The following is a 22,865-nucleotide window of genomic DNA, read 5'->3' on the forward strand; positions in this document are numbered from 1 at the left end:
AAAGGCATTTTATTGTAGTATCAATTGACATTTCCCTGATGACTCAGTGATGTTCAGCACCTTTTCATGTACTTATTGGCCATTCATTTATCTTCTTTGTGCAGTGTTTATTCAAACTTTTGCCCATTTTCATTACTTTTTTATGGCTAAATTATAGCAGTACTTCACACACACGTATACATACACACACATATAGTTCTTCAGTTTGTGTCATCCTATTAATTTTCTTAACAGTAATTTTTGAAAACCAGTTTTATTTATTTTTTTAAATTGAAGTATAGTTGGCTTATAATATTATATTAGTTTCAGCTCTCCAGCACAGTGATTCAATATTTTTATAGATGATCATGCACCATACTGAAAGTTTTATTTTAATGATGGCAAATTTGTATATTTTAATGTCTAGAGTTTTTTTTTCTTTTAATATCCTAACATGGTATTGCCAACCCCAAGCTAGTAAAAGATGTTCTCTACTGTTTTTATCTAGAAACTTTTTGGTTCTAACTTTGAAGTTTGTTATGATGCATTTTGAATTGATTTTTCTGTATGGACAGAGGTAGAGTTTAAAATATTTACTCCAGATAAATGAAAATGTATGTCCACAAAAGACTTGTATAAGAATATTCATAGCAGTGTCACTTAAAATAGCCAATAACCAGTAAAATGGTAAATGTCCCCCAACACAGAAACAAATAAACAAAGTGTGTGTCATATTAATACCACTCACTAATAAAAAGGAATTAGCTACTGAAATATGCACAACCTGCATGAATCATAAAGCCTTATGCTGAATTTAAGAAGCCAGGTACAAAAAGAAATTAATGTATGATTCCATCTATGTGACGTTCAAGCGCGTACAAAACCAACCTGGTGCTGGATATAAGGAAATATTTAACTGAGGAGGTAGGGTTAATGACTGGAATGGGTTAGGAAGGGACTTTCATTATATGTTGTATTTTGGGTAGTGATGCATGGGTGTAGACAGTTGTTGAAACCAACAAATAGCATAAAATCTATGTATTCTATCTAAAAAGAGTAAAAATTAATTAATTAATTAAAAGACAGGAGTGACCGGTTACATGGTTCTCTGCATCAGCCAGCCAGTTAATGAAGGGACTGCGCTAAGACTTCTCCTACCTTCAGAAACTCCTACTTTCTCTCCTCTGTTTCTGACCAGGGTCACTCTTCACTTTGGCCACCTGCGAGTCCAACATTCCCCTCCCTTGGGTATGCAGCCACAGCTCTGCTGCCCACGTCTTTCACCAACTGCAGATAGCTGCACATTATTAAAAATCAAACATCATGATATCCTCCTCATCCTTGCCCTCCCCTTGTAAACTCTTTGCCCACTAATACATCTAGCTTCTAAAAATTAAAATCACGAGTTTATTTGTAAATTTATCATTGAAGAAACTGGAGCTCAGAGAAGTTAAATAAGTTTTCAAAGTCACGGAAATATTTTTTAAGCACTAAAATCCAGATCTGTGTGAGTACAAATATGCTTGTTCCACTCTAATGCATGACCTGAGAACAAGAGGGCTTCTGGAGTCATCTTGAACAAAGTTGCGTTATGGAGGAAATGGTCCAATAGAATCTGCCTGTTTTAAAATAGAGCAAACACTTTTGGCCCTTCAGATTCCTACATGTATCAGTACCGAAAAGCTAAGTAATTCATGTCAGTTCGAGGAAAATTATGTTAATTTACTGTATACTAAATACATTCTTGTCTCTGTGTCCCAAAGTAGTAGTGAGTTTAGTGTGTCTAATTTTACTTCCCTCTCAATTAATTTATGTATTATTACTCAATAAATATTGATTAATTCATTTATCATTCATCAATCACCTAATATGTGAAAATCTCAGAGTGACTAAACAGAAAAGCATATGTAAAAGTAAAAGAGGGAGTTCCATATTCAGCACATATTTTGTTTAAAGTGCTTTCCTCTTGCCTAGTTTTAATATATAAAAGGCAATATCTAATTTTTTGAGCATTTACAATTGACGTTTGGGAAATAAAAACATTTCCTTTTTATTTAGCTTATCACTTTTACACTACTCTATCAACATTTTTAAAGGTTTTAAAGTAGCTAACTAAAAACCAAAAAGGAGCCAAAGAAACAAAATTAACAAGCAAACAAAATGATCTCTATATTTTTCAACAGAAATCTTAAACATAACTGAAGAAAGTAGGACAAAAATAATAGTAGAAAAAACAAAACCAGAGGTAGTCTAGTCCACAAATATAGTCAAAGTTTCCTATAAACTTGCTATTGTTTGGCAACTAATTTCATTCTGATTTTACTGGTGGTTCCTTCAAAGAGGGAAATACGAAATTCTGCAGTTCCATTTTAAGAAAAACAGTTGCTCAATAGAAAACAATTATTACCAAGACACTATATAACAATTATTACCTCTTAATAAGTAGAAGACTGTAGTGCAATGAAAAATATTTTCAGTTATATTGGAAGGAGGAATATTTTTAATTAAAATTCTTCAAGAAGGTTTTTAAAATAGCACCAAAGCATAAAGCATGACTACTAATTCTAAAAAACTTTAGCTGTGACTCACATCAATTCCAAATATTAATAGGATACTTTATCTGTTTCTAGAGGAACAGACATACTACAGAACTTTCTTTAAATCATATGAAAAATAGCAACCTTTATGATTATTGGACACCTGTATGCCAGAATTTGTGACAGACATGAAGAGATTTTCTGTTTGCAACCACAGGGTTTTAAAATTCCACCAAGACAGAAGGTAAATGTGAGACAGTTATAACAGGAGTTAAAATAAAAGAGAAAAAGACCTCTGCTTCTAGCTATGGAAAACTGATTGTATCAGATTAATATTCCCAAGGAGAACAATTTGAAAAACTGGATAAAATTTTTAAGAAGCATATGTGTTTGAAGCCACCACAGAGCTACCAAGCTTAGAGGACTTGAAGGGAAAAAAGTTCTGTAAGTAAGGGAAAAATAGAAAGGTAATCCAATATGTATGCCAGTTTTTCACACAAGAAATTTACTAATTCATTAACAATGGCTGAGAGGTTGAAAAGCAGAACAGAATTAGGGGGAAGGCTGAAAAGCTAAAATGACTCAGTATTCTAACAGATCTGGGAAGACACAAGTTGGATGACAAGATCCACCAGAAAGAGGGTCCCTAATAAACATGTAGCCTCCCAAAGGGCTACGTGTGGGAGGAAAGGGTGAAATGGAGATGAACAAGCTCTAATAAAGACTGAATCCCAGTTTCAAGTCATATTAATCTCAGACTGGTTTAAGGTGATCTGTTCCTATCCTAACTATTTGGGAGAAGGGAAAATAAGTTTTAAGGCAGGAATATAACACCATCCAGAACCTTAAATAATTTCTAAAGTATCTCATGGCATTCAATTAAAAATTAGCATGCATATCAGAGACAAAAATAAAACAATCTAAAATTGAGATGAAAAAAGTAGACAGAAAAAACACTCAAGAGATCCATATATTAAAATTACAGGACAGAAAGTGAAGTGCAATATTATGTTTACGAGAATAGATGATTTGATGGACACTGTCAACAGAAAATAAGAATCAATAAAAATAGAGTTATGGTGAAGTTCTAGGCAATAAAATAAAATAATTGAAATTAAGAACTCAATGCATGATATTAACATGGATTAACCTTAATGAGGAGAAGATTATTACACTGAAAGATAGGTCAGTAGAATACATCAGGACTAAGATGTGCAGAAGAAAGAAAGAATGAAAATGAAGAGGAATATTTTTGTATTTAATGAAAGAAACCTACAAAAAGTGGAGGGATATGTTACAACCATGATTAGAAGGCTTGGTCTTTTTAAGGATTCAGTTCTCCCTAATCTGATCTATCAAGTCAATGCAGTTTCATTTGAACTCTCAGCTAGGAGACCAAAGGGCCAAGAAAGTGAAGACAGTTTTCAAGAATGATAAAGTCATTTGTCATACACTACCAGATATCAGACTTACACGACTGCATTAAGACCATTGGTTAATGGTATTAGGATAGACACATTGGTTAATGGTATTAGGATAGACACATAGATTAATGGGAAAAATGAGTTCAGAAACAGATCTACTTTTATGCAGCATTAGATATTTAAAAAGCAAAATGATCACAAATGGAGACATATTCTTTCAAATAAGGATACTGTATCAATTGATATTTATATGCAAAAATAATTTGGCTTCTATCTCATATTTTAAAGTCATTCCAAATGGATTTTAGATATAAATATGAAAGCTAAAGAGACAAAAATTGGACCCAATACAATGCCTGTCAGCAAAGGAATGGATATTAAATGTTTATACAATGGGACAGTTATAACAAGAGTTAAAATACAGTAGTGTAAATAAATGAAATACTGCTACATTCAACAAAATTAGTGACTCTGACCAATAATATGTTGTTGGTAATAAAAGAACTATAGTACAAACTTTACGATTATTTCATATGTATATATGTATATGTATATATATATCAGGCAACACTAATCAATGATGTTAAAAGTCAAGATGATAGTTATTGGGGGAAAGTGGTGGGATTGTGACTGGGAGGGGCATTAGAGATATTTCTGAGTTGCTAGTTATATCCCATTTCTTGATGGTTACCTAGGTGTCTTGTTTTGGAAAATGCATCTACCTTTACACTTAAGATTTGTTCATATCTCGCTCTTTCTCTGGAGCAGGCATGATTATCTCCTTTTGAGCCATCTAGAACCACATAGAACAGGGTTACACACAAAAGAAAGATGAAAAACATTCTTTTAACTAAACATGAAAAGATGTTATCTGCCTTCAGTGACACTGAGTGAAACCCTGGAGAATCACATCAAGAGAATATATTCAGAGGTTGTGGGGCTGTGGGAAGGTAGACTGCGGAAGGAAAGGGAAATGTTCCATCAGAGAAGTTAAAATAACCTATGTATCCTTTAATGGGACTTTTCTGCTATGTCTTGCCATTGCCCATCTTATCCTAAGGATGTGCAGTCAGGTGGCAGAAAATTAGAGAAGCATTGTCTTATCAATATGCACAATAAATAATAGCCACAATACTTTTTCAAGTTTTAAATGGTGTATGTTTTATTATGTCCTTTAAATACAATAAAGGTTGTATTCCCTTGAAATTTTTAAAGACTATTTCAAAAATACATGATAAATATATGTGCATAATACTTCTTCTGGGAAGATGGAGGAGATGCAGTGTTCTCTATTCCTCCTGCTAAATACAACTAAAAACTTTGGACATTATATATAAATCAAACATTAAAAACTCTGAAAGGTGGAGAGAAGAAGGCATATCAGCTAAGGGATAGCAGGACCTGAGGAATGACACAGTGGAGAGTTTGCTTTTGACCTCACATATCCCAGACTTGGAGCTGAAGAGGCTGGCAAACCAGAAACACACACACACACACACACACACACACACACACACACACACACACACACACACACACACACACACACACACACGCCTGTTTTTTCTAGCTGAAGGACCAGGAATGAGCAACCTTCTAAGGCAGAAAGTCTCTTGACAAATACCTCTCAACTTCAGCCAGATACCACTGAAATACCTGTGTCCTGCTGTACTCACACCTGCAAATTCCCAGTGGAGAGCCTAGACTTCTGCATTTGCCTGGCAAGACTGAGCATCAACCTTAACATTAAACCCCATACAACAATGAATTCAAAATGTATCACAGTTAAATTCGAAACATGAAAGTAAAGTTTTTAGAGAAGCACATAGGTGAAAATTTTCAGTATGGAGAATAGTACAAATGCTCTTAGACTCCATACCAAAATTACAATTCTTAAAAGGAAAAACTGACAAATTTAACTTTTATCAAAATAAAAAAAAATGTGTGCACTGTGAAAAATCCTGTTTAGAAGATGAAAAGACAAGCTGCAGACTGGGAGAATATGGATGCAGAGACTGCAAATAAGGACATAAAGACCCTTCCAATACCACTAATTGTTAACAAATGCAAAATAAAACCACAATTATTTATCACGACCCTTCCTTCTATCAGAAAGACTAAAACAAATATATGGTTATAACACTAAGTGCTGGCAAAGATGTGGAAAACCTGAATTGCTTGTGCGTTGCTGTTGGGAATGCAAAATGTTGCAGACACTCTGGAAAACAATTTGGCAGTTTCTTAAAAGACTAAACGTGCAACTACCATACAATCCAGAAGTTGTACTTTTGGACATTTATCCCAGATAAATAAATTCTTATGTTCACACACACACAAAAAAATCTGAACACAAATGTTCATACTAGCCTTGTTCATAAAAGCTCCAAGCTGGAAAGGACTCAGATGTCCTTCAGTGAGCAAATGATTAAACAAACTGGGGTACATCAATATCATGGAACACTATTTAGCAATAAAAAAAAGAATGGATTATTGATACACACAACACCTAGAGAAATCTCCCAAGAATCACGTTGAGTGAAAAAGCCAATCTCAAAATATTACATACTGTATGGTTCCATTTCTATAACATATTTGAAATGAGCAAACACTTCTCAGTACTTTAATCCATGATTTTATTTATCGGAAACACATTCTTTACTTGACTTCCAGTGAAATGGAATTTTTGTTTGGCATCCCACAAAATAACTTCTTTAGAGAATAGGTTGATATACATGAAGTTGATTTTAATTACCTTTTTCTATTCAAAAGACATATACATATTCTTATTTTTATTTTTTTGTATAAATAATATGTTCACATGGTTCAAAATTCCAAGTGCTTAAAGAGTTTATGGTACAGTGACTCCTGCTCTCAATGTTTCCTTTCTTCCTAGACAACCTCGTAATTTATTAATTTGTGGTATATCCTTCAAAAGTGGTTTTGTCTTAGCCCTGGAGCTTCATATAATTTTAATTGATCTATGTTTATCAAATAAGTCTCCAGATCTCTGATTTCTTTCACCCGCAGCACTTCAAGTTTTTTTTTTTTTTAACTTTCCTGCTTATAGTGTTCTCCTTACAACATCCTTCACATATCAAATGGCGTGACTGTTGAGTGTTAACCACACCATGTCTCTCACTTCTTGTTTTAAAAAACTGCCCAATTTTTTTTCCTTTTACAAAGAAAATGAAACCTTAACTCCTAACAATGTTATCTACTCCATATGGTTGGCTTCCTGCCCTCACCTGTGACATCAACCTAAACATTCCCCTCTGTTCACTACACAGGGACTTTGCATTTGCTGTTCCCTCTGCCTGGAATGCTCTTCCCCAGATCTTCTCATAGCTGGGCTCTTCTGGCTTTCAGAGCTCTGATTAAATATTACTTTTTCATAGAAACCTTTTTTATATACATCCTGTCTGAAACTGTCATTCTCTATCAGCATCCTTTACTTCACTCTACCAAATTATTCTACTTAATTTTCTTTGCAGCATTCCACAATTTAAATAATCTCTTTTATGTATTAGTTTAGTTTTTTTTCAATCTGACTGATCTCAAAAATATATGCCTAATCAGGATCAGGAGAGTGATATCACTTGTCTTGTTGACAACTGTATTTTCAGATCCTAGAACAGGGCTTGAACACCAAGGGTAATTGAGAAAATATTTGTTGACTGTATAAATGAATGAATAAAGCACTAGATAATTACTACACAAGTTATATGGCCACCACTTGTATGACTTTGACTAAGTTATGTAACCTCTGTGGGATATTTTTGCCATGTCTAAGTGCGTAAAATTACATACGATATTACTCAGAAACTCATAATAGTAAATCCATGATATATTTTAAATAATAGATATTATATTGGTGATAACTCTTTTCTGCCTTTCTTCCTAAGATCCTCATAGCTGGATCCTAAGGAAAGTGAAAAGAGGTAGAAGACAGAGGAGGAGAAGAGGAGGGGGAGGTGAGGAAGGGGAGGATGAGAAGAGAGAAAAGAGGAGCGAGAGGGACAGGGAAAGAGGACAGAGAATTCTAAAAGGCTAAGATCTGAAGAAAAACTAAATATAGTCAGTTCATTGAGTGTGCAAACTTTCTTTCAGTTATTCAACCACATAGTGTTAAATTAGGGATCCTGCCAAGGTAATGTCAGAGTTTTCACAAAATTTGATGTACGTACTCTTATAAATTACAGGGTTTATTTAATCAAAAAAGAGACAGTTATTTTCAGGGGCAGGTTAGGCATTTTTTTTACAACAATAAAGGAACAACCATTTGATTGTTTGGGGAGCTCTGGTACCCAGGCTGTATATTTCAGCATATAAGCCAACTTAAGTTAGGACAAAACAGACAAGAGTATAAAGAGATATAGGTGAATCTGATACCCACCAGGGTTCTTGACCTTCCCCAATCAATAGAAATTGACTAGAGGCCAGACAACAAGTTCAGGCAAGGCTTTATTGAGGCCCCTGCTGCAGCAGGGGGGATTGAGAACAAGTAACAGGTTCCCTTGCTCACTCCCTTCCCGAGGAGGGGCAAGCTGGTTCCTTATGTGGGGTGAGGGTAGGGGTGTGTCCACGGGTTGGGCTGGAGGGGTGGCTTAGTTGTTTTGCCCACCCCTTAGGTGGTGTTGAGTGCAGGGGGCATGAGCAGTACCCCGCTTTTGCTCCTGACCTCCTGTTTTTGCTCCCAGCTCTTCAGAAGCGGCAGTTGGGGTTTTTTTTTTTTTTTTTTGGTCTTTTTGTATCTTTTTGTCCAGAATTTTCCCCAACTGTGTATGCACGGAGTTATTTTTAGTCCCTTACAGTTTCTTTGTATTTTTTTTTTGCTGGAGGAGACGTTTCTCCAGGTGCGAGCATTGCAGCACTGCAGCTAAGGGTCCCAGGTCCCAGCCTCAGGTCAGGGTTAAGTTTGCCAGATTTTAGAGTTAACTCAACTTGGAGGCTACATAAGTGGGGGGCTGATTTTGGATGCATGTGACAGAAAAATAAAATAGCAATGGGTTAAAGGTGATGGCACCCTCTACTCAACCCAAAATACAACCCAGACTTGCATCAAACTGACTACATCAAATTCAAACTCCAGGATCTCTGAATGTCATGGGAACTTCTCCATCAAGTTTGCATCTTTGCCAGCTTATTACCTTATGGAGAAGAACCATTTTAGTATAGGCTTCTGCTGTATAGACCTGAGTTTGACATATATTTGAGAATACCGATTCCTCAAATACTTAGTGGATAGCCAGAATGTTTGTCTATAGTTAATTTTACGTGCAAATAATCACAGCCAAAGATATCACAACATGGATTTCAAACACGATAGCGTTTGCCTCTTAACCATGACCCTCTCTGGTCCATTCCTCCTTTTCTTACTTTAGTAGCTTAAGGTCATTTGAAACAATAAGCTTAGACAGGAAATCCACTGACTCAGTGCTGCTCTTCCCAAAGTCTAGGAGGAATACTTGAAGAATTGGTGGGGATTTTGAAAAGGATTCTGTGCCACATTCTTAAGTTCTGCTCTGGTTGCCATTTTACAGTGACCCCTTATGATTGTTTAAAATTTCTATACAAAAACAATTTTTTCCAACCTTGCAGTGCTACAAATACTATGTTTCTCAATGAGCTGACAATACAAACCACACACAGATAGCACATCCCTTAGCACTGTGATGTTTCTTCCTTTTCATTCTGTGGAGTGGCATGGCATAATATGAGTTTATCTCCATCATGTACAAGTTGAACATATATTTCACTTCACTTGGTGTAATCCTGACTTACACACCTCGTCCAGACATATTTATTAATAGTTCTCCCTGTTACTGTGGAAGAGTCCGAGTTTGGAAGATAAATTATGTTTATTTTCTCTTGTCAGACTTTGCTAAATGGATCAAGAAGAAACTATACACATCACCATTCTAAATGTTTTCTCCATGTTGCCTAAGACCCCATCCTTGGTCCATTGCATGGCCTGAGCCTAGAGATAAAGCAAACAGTAGTTAGGCAAAATGGTTTGACACTGCTTGAAAGCAGTCACAAGCTCTCCAGACTGCAGTGGTTAGACTCTTCTGCCTGCTGATAAAACCTTTCCACTAAGCTAATGTCACACTTTAGATTCTCATAGCAGTAGCATTCTATTTTTTATACCAAATTCTATATGAGCTAGTGATTAACTTTGGCCATGTTTAAAAAATACCTAATAAATAGTGGCTTACACAAAGATGTTCACATATCTCAACAGAAGAAGAATAAGTGATATTATCATCCCATTCTAGGACGGCGATTTTCAAATTGTGCCTCTAGACACAAAGATCCCCAAGACCCTTCCAGGGGGGTGATGAAGCCTACACCAGTTCCATAATACTAGGAGATTACTAGCCTGTTTCCATTGTGTGAAACACTTACATTAATGATACAAAAGAAGAGGTGACTGAAACTGTTGGCATCTTAGTACAAGTCAGGGCAGCAGAACCATCTATGATGGCAAACATTTGTCTCTTGATTGCCTTATGCTCAAAGAAAGAAGAATAAAGTCTGTTTTACTTTAAAATGCCTTGATAAAGCAACAAAAATATTAATTTTATCAAATTATGAGACTTGGATACTTATATTTATAATATTCTGGGTGGCACAATGGAAAGTACATATAAAGCATTTCTGATGCATTCATAAGCACAGTGGTTGCCTCAAAAAATGTTGTGTGTTTAAATTGAAAGCTGAAGTAGATGCTTTTTTCCTTGACACTGTTTTTCACTTGAAAAAACTACTTGGAGACAGACTGTTTGCAGACTTCGGTGTGTGGCAGATATTACCTCAGGAACAAACTAAGTGAATGTGTCTCTGCAGATAAAACAATTAATATCATGTGTTGCCAAAGATGATATTTGAGTTTATGAATGAAAATAGAATTTTGGAAAAAATGTATCCCCCACTCTCAGGTTGGTTGTTTCTCAACACTTAAAGGCTTAGGAAAATATTGAGAATATTAAAAAATTATTATTTTATGTTTTAAATTAAATATGCCAACAGTTAGAAGACCTACATAAATCAGTGAGCTAATATTTTTAAATGACTAGGGCATGATGTTACAAAATCATACACAGGTAAAATACCCACTCAAAGTGCAAGACGGACCAATGGATGTTTACGTAACACGGTACAAAGAGCTTGATCTGAATTTTAGATTCTACATTGCAATTCATTTTTAAGGAACTTAACACTAATCAAGTTTGGTTTAGGATCAACGAAAACTATCTACAACTATCTAAAACAGTTATTAAACTACACTTTTCTTTTCCAACTACTTATCTGTGTGAGGCCAGATATTCTGTATTATATTTAAAAAGTAAAATAAAATAAAAGCTCACAACAGATTGAACGCAGCTGCTGATATGTGAGTTAAGCTATCTATTATTAATGTAGGCATTACAATTCTTTCAAAAATCTAAAATTAATGCCACTATTCTCTCCAAATACTTTATTTTTGAAAAATATAAACATGTAAAGCACATTTTGAAAATATAAACCCATAAAAACATGCTATTCATGTTAACCTGTAATGTGATTAATATAGTTATTATTATTATTTTTTAAATAAATTTATTTTATTTATTTATTTATTTATTTATGGCTGAATTGGGTCTTCATTGCTGTGCGCGGGTTTTCTCTAGTTGTGGTGAGCAGGGGCTACTCTTTGTTATGGCGCGTGGGCTTCTCATTGCAGTGGCTTCCTTTGTTGCGGAGCACGAGCTCTAGGTACGCAGGCTTCAGTAGTTGTGGTGCACGGGCTCAGTAGTTGTGGCTCGTGGGCTCTAGAGTGCAGGCTCAGTAGTTGTGGTGCGCAGACTTAGTTGCTCTGCGGCATGTGGGATCTTCCTGGACTAGGGCTCGAACCTGTGTCCCCTTCCTGGACCAGGGCTTGAACCTGTGTCCCCTGCATTGGCAGGCGGATTCTTAACCACTGTGCCATCAGGGACGTCCTATAGTTATTATTTTTATTTTTTATTTTTTGGCTGTGTTGGGTCTTTGTTGCTGCGCGTGGGCTTTCTCTAGTTGCAGCGAGCGGGGGCTACTCTTTGTTGTGGTGCACGGGTTTCTCACTGTCGTGGCTTCTCTTGTTGCAGAGCACGGGCTCTAGGCGCACCGGCTTCAGTAGTTGCAGCACGCAGGCTCAGTAATTGTGGTGCGCTCGCTTTAGGGTGCACGGGCTTCGGTAGTTGTGGCATGCGGGCTTAGTAGTTGTGGCTCGCAGGCTCTAGAGCACAGGCTCGGTAGTTGTGGTGCACGGGCTTAGTTGTTCCGCGACACGTGGGATCTTCCTGGACCAGGGATCAAACCCGTGTCCCCTGCATTGCCAGGCTGATTCTTAACCACTGCACCACCAGGGAAGTCCCCATATAGTTAGTTTTAAATGAATAATGAATAAGTTAAATAATGAATGAATAAATAAATAATAAGTTAGTTTATTAAAACTAATAAATACATATTTAATTATTTCTTAATTTAGAATTTGTAACATGCTAATTATCAATAGATATAACCAATATAAGCATAAACTCTCTTGAACATTCAATAGAGGAATCTTGTGGCCAAACTATTTGAGGGTTACAGTTTTATAAGGCGAATAATTACAACTTGAAAAATATGACCTCACCTTTTTTTATGAATACATAAGTAATGATAGATCATTAAAACCAATAAGATTAAAACAGAAAAGAATATTTTGATATCTATTGCTAACTTCTTACCTACAATAATAGATTAAAAGACTGAGGATCAAAAGTTTTTAAAGTTTTACCCAAAGTTAAAGTGTTAAGAGATTCAAGCAAGGGTCAACAGAATGGCCCATTTTCTCAGAAATGTATTCTTCTAAGCTAGAGAAATTAATAATTGTGGCAAAATTCCATATCTCACATTGCCGATGATAATAAAATAGTTATAACAGCTTTACAAAAATTAATTCAGGGTGTCAAAAGAGCTTTAAAATACTCATACCTTTGACTCAATAAATAGTTTTAAAAGCCCAGAGTGATCAAAATGTGACTTGGAAGCAAATCAACCTTAAGCACCTAAAAAAATTGTAAACACAGATATATTTTTCATAATATCATTTATAATAGTAATGTGCTGGAAATAATGTATATACCGGAGAGTAGTAACAATGGGATATTCTGCAGCCAGAAGAGTTACGTGTATGAAGTGTATGTGGATACAATGTGGTCATAGAGAGGACATGACCACAGGTTGACCCAAGAGCTGGACTGGAGCAGTTGGAGGCTCCACACTCCCTCCCCTGTCCTTGTAATGTGTGTTCTCCCCACAGTTTCTACAGTGGGAGCTGTTCCAAGGACACAGCCTTGAAAGAGCGTGTGTGGTTGAGACCATCTGGATGGTGTATATGACAGAACCACATTAAGACCTCTCTATAAACTTCTCAGACTCTATCTTGCGGCCCGAGACAAGCGTGGTGTGTAAGTCCCTTGCCTATTGAACCTGCTACCTGCCAGTCTGGAGTAGCCTGCCTCTTTCTTCAGTCTCTTCTTGCCCTCTTTGTCCTCTTTGCCAACACTTATATTAGATAGACAAGCAGACACAGCTAAAGCAGTACTCATAGAGATATGTATAGTTTTAAATACATCTGTCAGGAAGCAAACAAAAAAGGATACAATAAATTACATGTTAAATTCAAAATATTGGAAAAGCATCAACTAGCTGAACCCAAAGGAAAAGAGACAAAAGTAAAAGTAATAAGATAAAGGCATGATGAATGAAGTAGAGCATATAGCAACCAAAACAATAACACATACTTCTAAATCAAATTAAAAGATCTCACTTTAAAAGTAGGTTAGACAGATCTTTGGTCTGGGAATATTATTTTAGAAAAGGAAATACATCTGAGACTAAAAATTAATGTTATGGACCATTATACACAAATACCTTTTAGAACAAGAGGAAATATGTAACTTCATAGATATTAAATGTCAAATTTTGTCAAAAACAAACAGAAAACTCATAAACTAATATGTATTAAATAAACTAATGGTCAAAGACCTTTCCTTCCATAAACTCCAAATAACATCATCAATAAATGTTCACAATGTGCCATACTTACCAGTAAGAGTTAAATTGTTCAAAAAATAGAAGAACACTTGGCATATGAATTAATGAAGTGATTATTATTTGATTCAAAACCAAATGAGGAAAATGCATAAAATGAAAATTATAGGCTAAATTCACATATTAATACTCAATCAGAAATTATAAATAAATATTAGCTATACAAACCATACATTTTATTACAAATACATAATGACTGCTCTTAGACCAAAATGGAATTAAACTAGAAGTCAATAACAGAAAGATAACTGAAAAATCCCAAAATATGTGGAGATTAAACAAGTCTAAATAACACACACATCAGAGAAAAAATCTCAAGAGAAATTTAAAATATTTTTTAAGTGAATGAATATGAAACTATCAAAATTTGTGGGATTCAGTGAAAGCAGTGGTTAAGGAGAAGTGTATAGCACTGAATGCCTATATTAGAAAAATTTTTTAAAAGATCTAAAATCAGTAATCAAAGTTTCCACCTTAGGACACTAGAAGAAGAAGAACAAACTAAGTTCAAAACAAGTAGAATAAAAGAAGTAATAAGAATTAGAGAAGAAATCAATGAAATGGAGAACAGGAAATTAATAAAGAAAGTCAGTACAAACATAAGCTGGTTCTTTGGAAAGATCACTAAAATCAAGAATAGCTAGACTAGGCTTCCCTGGTGGCACAGTAGTTAAAAATCTGCCTGCCAATGCAGGGGACACGGGTTTGAGCCCTGGTCCGGGAAGATCCCACATGCCGCAGAACAACTAAGCCCGTGCACCACAACTACTGAGCCCATGAGCCACAACTACTGAGCCCCACGTGCCACAACTACTGAAGCCCATGCACCTAGAGCCTGTGCTCCACAACAAGAGAAGCCACCACAATGAGAAGCCTGTGCACCGCAACGAAGACTAGCCCACCACTCACCACAACTATATAGAAAGGCCGCCTGCAGCAGTGAAGACCCAATGTGGCCAAAAATAAATAAATAAAATAAACTTATTTTAAATAAATAAAAAAAAAATAGCTAGACTAAGAAAAAAAGAGAGAGGGAACAAATTTCTAGTATCAGAAATGAAAGAGGGGATATCACTACATATCCCGTGGGAATTAAAGTGGCAATAAAGGAATGCTATGGACAGCTCTATGCCTGAAATGTGATAACCTGGATGAAATGGACAAATTCCTTGAAAGACACACTCTGCCAAAACTCACACAAGAAAAGGTAGACTATCTGAATAAGTCTATATTCATTAAAGAAATCAAAGCAATATTTAATAACCTTTCAAAACAGGAAGTACCAGGCACATATGGGTTCACTGGTGAATTCTAACAAACGTTTAATGAAGAAATTATACTAATGTTCTGTAATCCCTTACAGAGGACAGAGGCAGAGGGAATACTTCCTAACTCATTCAATAAGGCCAGCTTTACCTTAATACCAAAATGAGACAAAGATGTTATAAGAAAAGAAAACTGCAGATCAATATCTTCCATGAACATGGATGCAGAAATCTTCAATAAAATGTCAGCAAATTGAATCCATCAACGTGTAAAAAAGATTATACACAACCAAGTGGGATTTATCCTATGTATGCAAGGCTTGTTCAACATTCAAAAATCAATTAATGAAATCCATCACATCAACAGGCTAAAGAAGAAAAATCATATGATCATATCAATAGATTCAGAAAAAGAAGTTGACAAAATCCAACACCTGTGCATGATAAAAACTCTCAGTAAACTAGGAGTAAAAGGGGAACTTCCTATCCTTGATAAAGACTATCTACATAAAACCTACACCTAACACCATACTTAGTGGTGAGAAACGTGATGCTTTCCCACTGAGATCAGGTACAAGGCAAAGATGTCCCCTCTAACCACTCAAGATGAATCGTACCTCAGTTTTTACCCCTATCTGATTTAGATGATATTTAGTTAGACTTTGGGCTTTAGACTTTATAGTTGATGTTGAAATACATTAAGACTTTGGGGACTGTTTGGCTGGAATTAATGTATTTTTCAAATGAGAAGGGCATTAATGTTGGGGTGCCAGGGACAGAATATTATGGACTGAATGTGTGTGTCCCCTCAATATTGATATGTTGAAGACCTAACTAGCCCCCAATGTGGTGGTATTTGGGGATGGGGCCTTTGGCAGATAATTAGGGTTAGATGAAGTCATTAGAGTGGGGCCCTCAGAATGGGATTAGTGCCCTTACAAGAAGAGACACCAAAGAACTTACCCTCAAAATCTCCCTGTACACACATGAAAAAGAGGTCATGTGAGTACACAGCTAGATGGCAACCACCTATAAGGCAAGAGAAGAGTCTTCAGAATGAAATCTACCTTCCCAGAATCTTAATCTTAGACTTTTCAGCCTCTAGAAGTAAGAGAAATAAATTTCTTTTGTTTAAGCTACCCAATCTTTGGGATTTTGCTATAGCAGCCCAAGCTGTAGGATATGTGACCTTGAGACTTGTTTCCTGGTCTAAAACAGGAGTACCAAGCAAACTCACCTGACTGTTGTATGATATAATTAAGAATTTAAGGGTATAAACTATGAAACTAGATTCTCTAGATTGAGTCTCTATTTCATAATTTTATAACTATAAATATTAAGGCAAGTCAGGTAAACTACTTCTCTCACTTGCTTCCTCATCAGAAAATTAGGCATTATAGTAAAATCTTCCTCATAGCATTGTTGTGGGAATTAAAGGTGTTAGTAGTATCTATTATAGTGTTGTGCTGCATTGTATGTGCTCAATAAATGGTCTCTAAGCCAGTGTGCATTCAAATAATACTCATTTTCTCTACTTCACTGTATCTTTACATGTTCAGCTTTTGTAATTCATCCCTCAGCCTCTGACCCACTTTCTTTAGCTTCCAGCCTGCAGGGTCCTCAAACCCAGCCCTGGTCCTAAAGTCCTGGAGCACCTCTAGTCCTGGCAGGAGATACCTGGCAGCTGCAGGGTGCAATTAAAATGCAAGAAAGAATCGTGGGAAATATAAAAAAGGGAAAAACTGGAGTTACCTCTAATCTTAGTTTGCCTACTAATTAGCAAAGTAATTAAAAAACACATGGGCTAAGCTGACAGATCTATGCAGTGTTGGCATTCTGAGTGGCATCTTCCTGTGGTGAGGAGGGATGATTGACGGCCCCGTCATTCCCTTCTTTTGTTTTGAAAGCTCTGAGCTGCTTTGGGCTATGGCAAAGATACTGCGTGCATCTTGTTTGTTTGTTTGTTTTTTTCTCCCATGGCAAATGCACAGATCTCAATGTCTGGCCCAAGAATTTCGGCTGTAGCAGTAATACTTCCCTGCTACTTGGTAATTCGCAAACCAGGAAGACCTTCAGATACGTAACTTTAATTCCCACAGCAGCCTTGTAAGATTGGCAGGGTATACTTTCCCCATTTTACAGATGAGGAAATTGTATTCTATTCCAAATAGACTGTGACCTAGTTGGGAGAGTAGGTCATATTATATTTATATGTGAATCTCAAACATAGGAACCTGTCTGGGGAATGCATGAATGAATCAGTGAGTACATGCAGGAGGCACACAGATGTCTCAGAGCTGGTGGGTGGCAGACGTGTGTGTCCAGTGGCCGGCTGTACTGCGGGCTCTACCACTGACCAGCTTTGCGACCATCAGTGAATGACAAACTGTCTGATGAGACCTTTGCGGAGGTTTAATATAAAATTATTAGAAAATGCCTGGGACATAGTAGCTGCACATTAATGCTAGCAGCCTTGATCTTCTGCTTTCTACTCTATCTGCTTTCAATACTTACTGATTTTAACCAGCAGTGGTGGCAGCTTGCCTGGTTTGGAACATGCACGAATGTGATGGTGAAATGTGGAAATATCTTGTCAGTAAAGAGAGGAATTTTGATTTATTAACTCATTGTGATCCAACACATGGTAGAATATGCAATTGACCATAATATGTAAACTACCTCATTCAAATTAAAACTAAATATTTTAGACCCTGTCCTCATTTGGCATAAATGAGAAAGAGTGTATATGAAGTGCCTACTGAAAGGTAGCAAGTAAAATAATGCTTTCCACATATATGCTGTCATTAATCTATTCCAGCCTAGAAAATAGGCATTACTGACTCTGATTTGACAAATATGTATATCACAGGTCAGAGAGGATGGATGATGTTCCCAAGGCAAATGGTTAGATGATGAGGTTGATACTTAATCAGAAGTGTCTTTGCTTCTCATGCCAACATGCACATGTACACAAACATGGAATATGTGTGTGCATATACCTACTATATGACAGTGCTTACTTTTAAGTTTTTGTCGTCTTGAGCTATTTCAGTTATTGCCATAAAAATAATATTAGATGTTTTCTTAATTTTGTTCACTGGGTTTCATGCTTCATTTTTTTCTAAGAATAATATATCCCTGCAACAAGTATATGAAAATACTTTAATATGGTTATATTCTGTAAAAAAATGTATAATGGATTAGCTAGTATGGTTAATAGAATAGCCTTAGGGCTATTTCTCTTCACTCATATTCTTCTGAGCGTCTCCCTGTGTCCTGCTAAGTTCTCATCTACATGACATGATCATATTAATGTAGGATGGGGCCTAGAAGAAGGCACTGCAGTCAAGGAACTTACGTAGCTGGAAGGCAACAAATACACCCTAAGAAGCTGGTCAGAGGCAAGGATGTACAGTTCAAGAAAGGAAGTAGAAGAGGGATGCTGTAGAGGTCCCCTTTACTGTGTGGATGGTGTATGAAGTGGACATAATTGCAGCTCTGCTGCTTGCTGGCTACACACCCTTAGGAAGGATACTTAACCCTTTTTGAGCTGCATTTTCTTATCCTCTAAAGGGATGAACAAAATGAAATGCATATCACAGTGTTGTTTTGAGGATTGTATATGTCTAATGTACAAAATCAGGGTTCAGTAAATGTTATCTATTTTCACTGTTTTTATTATCAGCAAATTTAAATATTTACAGTTTATTGCTGAGGAAAATAGGGTAAAAAGAAGGGAAATGTTCAAATTCACAAAGGTAGAAAATGGTAGAGCTTTCATAATATGTGAGTCTAACATTTGACTTAGATACCATTTTCCATCTTATCACTATCTGACATACTACATAAGCTAGTTATTATCGTTTTGACTTTCTCAGTCTCCTTAAAAGAGTATTAAGCTCCATTAGGGCAGGATTTTTTTCTCTCTTTTTTCATTGCCTTACCTTTAGTGGCTGGAAAAGTGTTAGGCAAGTAGTAGATACCCAATAAATATTTGCTAGTTTAATAATAGACAGATGTACAACTTATTAATGGTAGAAAATAAAGACAAGTTCATCTTATTGTTTAGGATAATCAAGGTGAGATTTTATAGAAGAAATGTGGGCTAAAGAGCAAAAAGGCATTTCTGGCAAAGACTAAAGTAGGTGCAAAACTATGAGCCCATGCATGGACTTGTGCATGGATGAAATGTAGTTTTCATTAGGGAAGCCTAGAAAGATCTAAGGTTAGCAAACGAAAGAGTCTTCATATTTTGATTTTCAAAATGTGTAGTTCTTGCAAATAATAATAATTGTTCACCTGACTGATCTGAAACTAAAAAATTTTCAAAGACTGTTTCTCCAAAATTGAATGTGAAATTTTTTTTCTTTTTTAGTGTTAAGCAATTGACTATCCATCAATAATGTTTTATGAAACAAGAGATGGTAGAGCATATTCAGGCCCAATATTTAGTGAGAGAAGGCATTTACTTAGGCAAGGAACTAGAGCAGAGCTGCCCTCTTCACCACACCAGCTTTCCACCTACACCTGGCGCCTTTTCTTCCCCTGAAGGAGACTTGATCTGCCCATTAGACATGCAACAAAGAGCTAGCCTGTGGAGCATGCATTCATATTCATAACTCAGGTCTCCTGGAATTGCTTTTTACATTTCTTTCATTCTGGGAACTCATGGTAACAAGGACCAAATAACCAAGCAGCACAAGTGAGACTGATATGTGGGTCCTTGATTCAACCTTCTCCAGCCCTGCCTGCACACTGCTGTCTGGTGGTCTTTTTAGCAAAGTAATAGGACTATGTCACTTCCCTTCTTTAAAAACTTTCAAAGGCCCATATCCTCTATAGAATAAGGTATGAGCTTTTTAAAAATTTTTCTTATTATGTAAGGATCTGAATTATCTAGCCCTCCACATTCAGATTATTTTTCTTTATTTTTCCATAAATATATTTTTAACAGACTTATGGTGGTATAATTTACAAACAACAAACTGCACATGTATAAGGTATATATTTTGATAAGGTTTTCATCTGTGTATATATCCTTGACAGCATTAGGATAATAAAAATAATGAGCATACCTCCATCATTTCCAACAGCTTACTCATGCCTCTTTGTTATCACTCCTTCTGTCCTCATGAAATGACTGAGAAGCTTTCTTTCACTAAAATGTAGTTTATATTTCCTAGAGATTTGTATGTGTTTACCATTTCTCTCTTTTCCCTGGTTCTCTCTTCTTCTTTCTTAGCTGACAAATAGAACTGGAAAAAATATACTGTTAAAACAGCTTACACTGGCTCAGAATTATCAAATGTTTACTTCTCTCTGTACTACGTCATGTTGGTAGCTTATAATTGGACATAGAGGTAGCATTTACTTCCACAGAAATCAGAAAATGCAACAAATCATAGCTCTTTTTAATAGAGTGTTATGGGTTGAGTTGTGTCCCCACAAAATTTATAGGTTGAAGTCTTAACCCAGAATGTGACTATATTTGGAGATAGGGGCTTTATAGCATGGACCCTAATCTAATAGGACTGGTGTCCTTATAAGAAGAGGAGATGAGGACATAGACACATACAGATCATGTTAAGACACAGCAAGAAGAGAGCCATCTGCAAGCCAAGGGGTGAGGACTCAGAAGAAGCCAGCCCTGCTGATATCTTGATCTCAGAATTCTAGTCTTAGCAACTGTGAGAAATTTAATTTCTGTTTTTTCACTCACCCAGTCTGTGGTACTTTGTTATGGTAGCCCTAGAAAATGAAAACGGATGACAAGTCGTTCAGATTTATCAGCACATCATTGCTAAAAACCCTTCAAAGGGTATTAAAATGGCTCTGATACTAATAAAGAACACCTAAAACTTTAAAAACAATAATAGTTAACATTTATTGAGAGAGAGCTTGTTTTATGTCCACTGCTCTGCTTGAGGTATGCTGTCACAATAATGACTGTCCTACCTCCCTCTATAATGGGGAGGGTGGGTGGGATCTGAGGGGGTAGAGGTAGGAGTGCAGGGAGTGAGAGCAGAGAAATAGAAAAGAAAGAAAATGGGTTCTTACACTTTCTTTTTCACTCACTAGCTGTGCAATGTGAGACTATTCACTATACTCTTTAGTCCTCATCTTCCCTACCTATAAAATGGAATTGTGTGATTTCATGAGGTTGGTACCACATGTACCTACAAGTCCACTCATCTTTTGTCTTTAAGTCCATGTTTCCATGATTTTACACAAGGGCGAGCTCTTAGTATTACCTGGTACAGGTAGAGGGCATAGTCACTGCTCTCATGGAGCTTACATATAATTGAAAAATAAATAAACAAAAATATTTTATGGCCATACCTTGGAAAGTAACATGAAACAAACACATTATCAGTTATAGAGAAAAGCAGCCTTTGGATTCCCTTCCTTGACTCAGTGCACATTTAACCAGCTCTCCTCCTCCTTCAGTAACCAAATCTAGTACCAATCACAAGAAAGGCAAGGTAGTTTCTTTCATTCTCTTGAGAGAGATCACTGTCATCTATTGCCTAGTTTCCCAGATTGCATTTGTGCAGCAGTCATCTCCCAGAACAGTAGTTCTTGGTTGCTCCACTGGGTTGCAGAAATATGGCCTATCTCCACTCCGTTGCAACCATGACCCCAGCCTCTGGGATCACCACAGTTCTGCCAGAAGCAAATCTCCTTCTTTTTCAACTACACACCACTTCTCTGAATGATGTCTACCTCAATTCACAGTTTCATTCCATGTCAATTATTTTAGAAATCGCCTGGTTGGAATACATTCTACAGGTATATATATATATATATATGTATTTATATATTTTTTTCTCTTCCTTTTCTTCTGATTTTATATTGGTTAAGCCTGGCTCTGAAACTAGGTTACTTCTGATGAGCCTCTGGAATTTCATCCAGAGCTTATTTTAGACTGTTGAGACTATGAAATTGAACTCCAGTCTTGTGAGAACCGCCATTCCCAATAGAATTTTTAATAGTTTTATTTTGGGTCAGATGCAAAAAACTTCTGAGGACAGCTTGTCTGTCAGCATCAATTCTGGTTTAATACTGAGGGAGAATCACAAACATATATTTTTAATGGAAAAGACATTATGAGTCATCTAATCACTCTATCAACATATCAATCCTTCATTTTCTACCACGTGCCAGGCACTGTTCTATACTGAGGGAGAATCACAAACATGTACTTTTAATGGAATAGACATTATGAGTCATCTAATCGCTCTATCAACATATCAATCCTTTATTTTCTACCATGTGCCAGGCACTGTTCTATCTCTTCATTATACAAAAATAATTGTGCCACCATCATTCCTTGCAAGTAAATAAAACATATTAGAAGTATCAGATGTATAAATAATCACACGACTATGTGTATGTGCCCTCTTGTACAACAATGAAGGGATTCCTTATCTATAATGTTTCGATGAGTCAAATAAGACTTCACAGATATATGCCTTAACAGATATTGTTATTAGGTTAATAGTATAATATAGAAAATAGGATATGTAGCATACTATCCTATTTTA

Source organism: Balaenoptera borealis, assembly GCF_965194805.1.
Source record: "Balaenoptera borealis genome assembly, chromosome: 17".
Taxonomy (NCBI): Eukaryota; Metazoa; Chordata; class Mammalia; order Artiodactyla; family Balaenopteridae; genus Balaenoptera; species Balaenoptera borealis.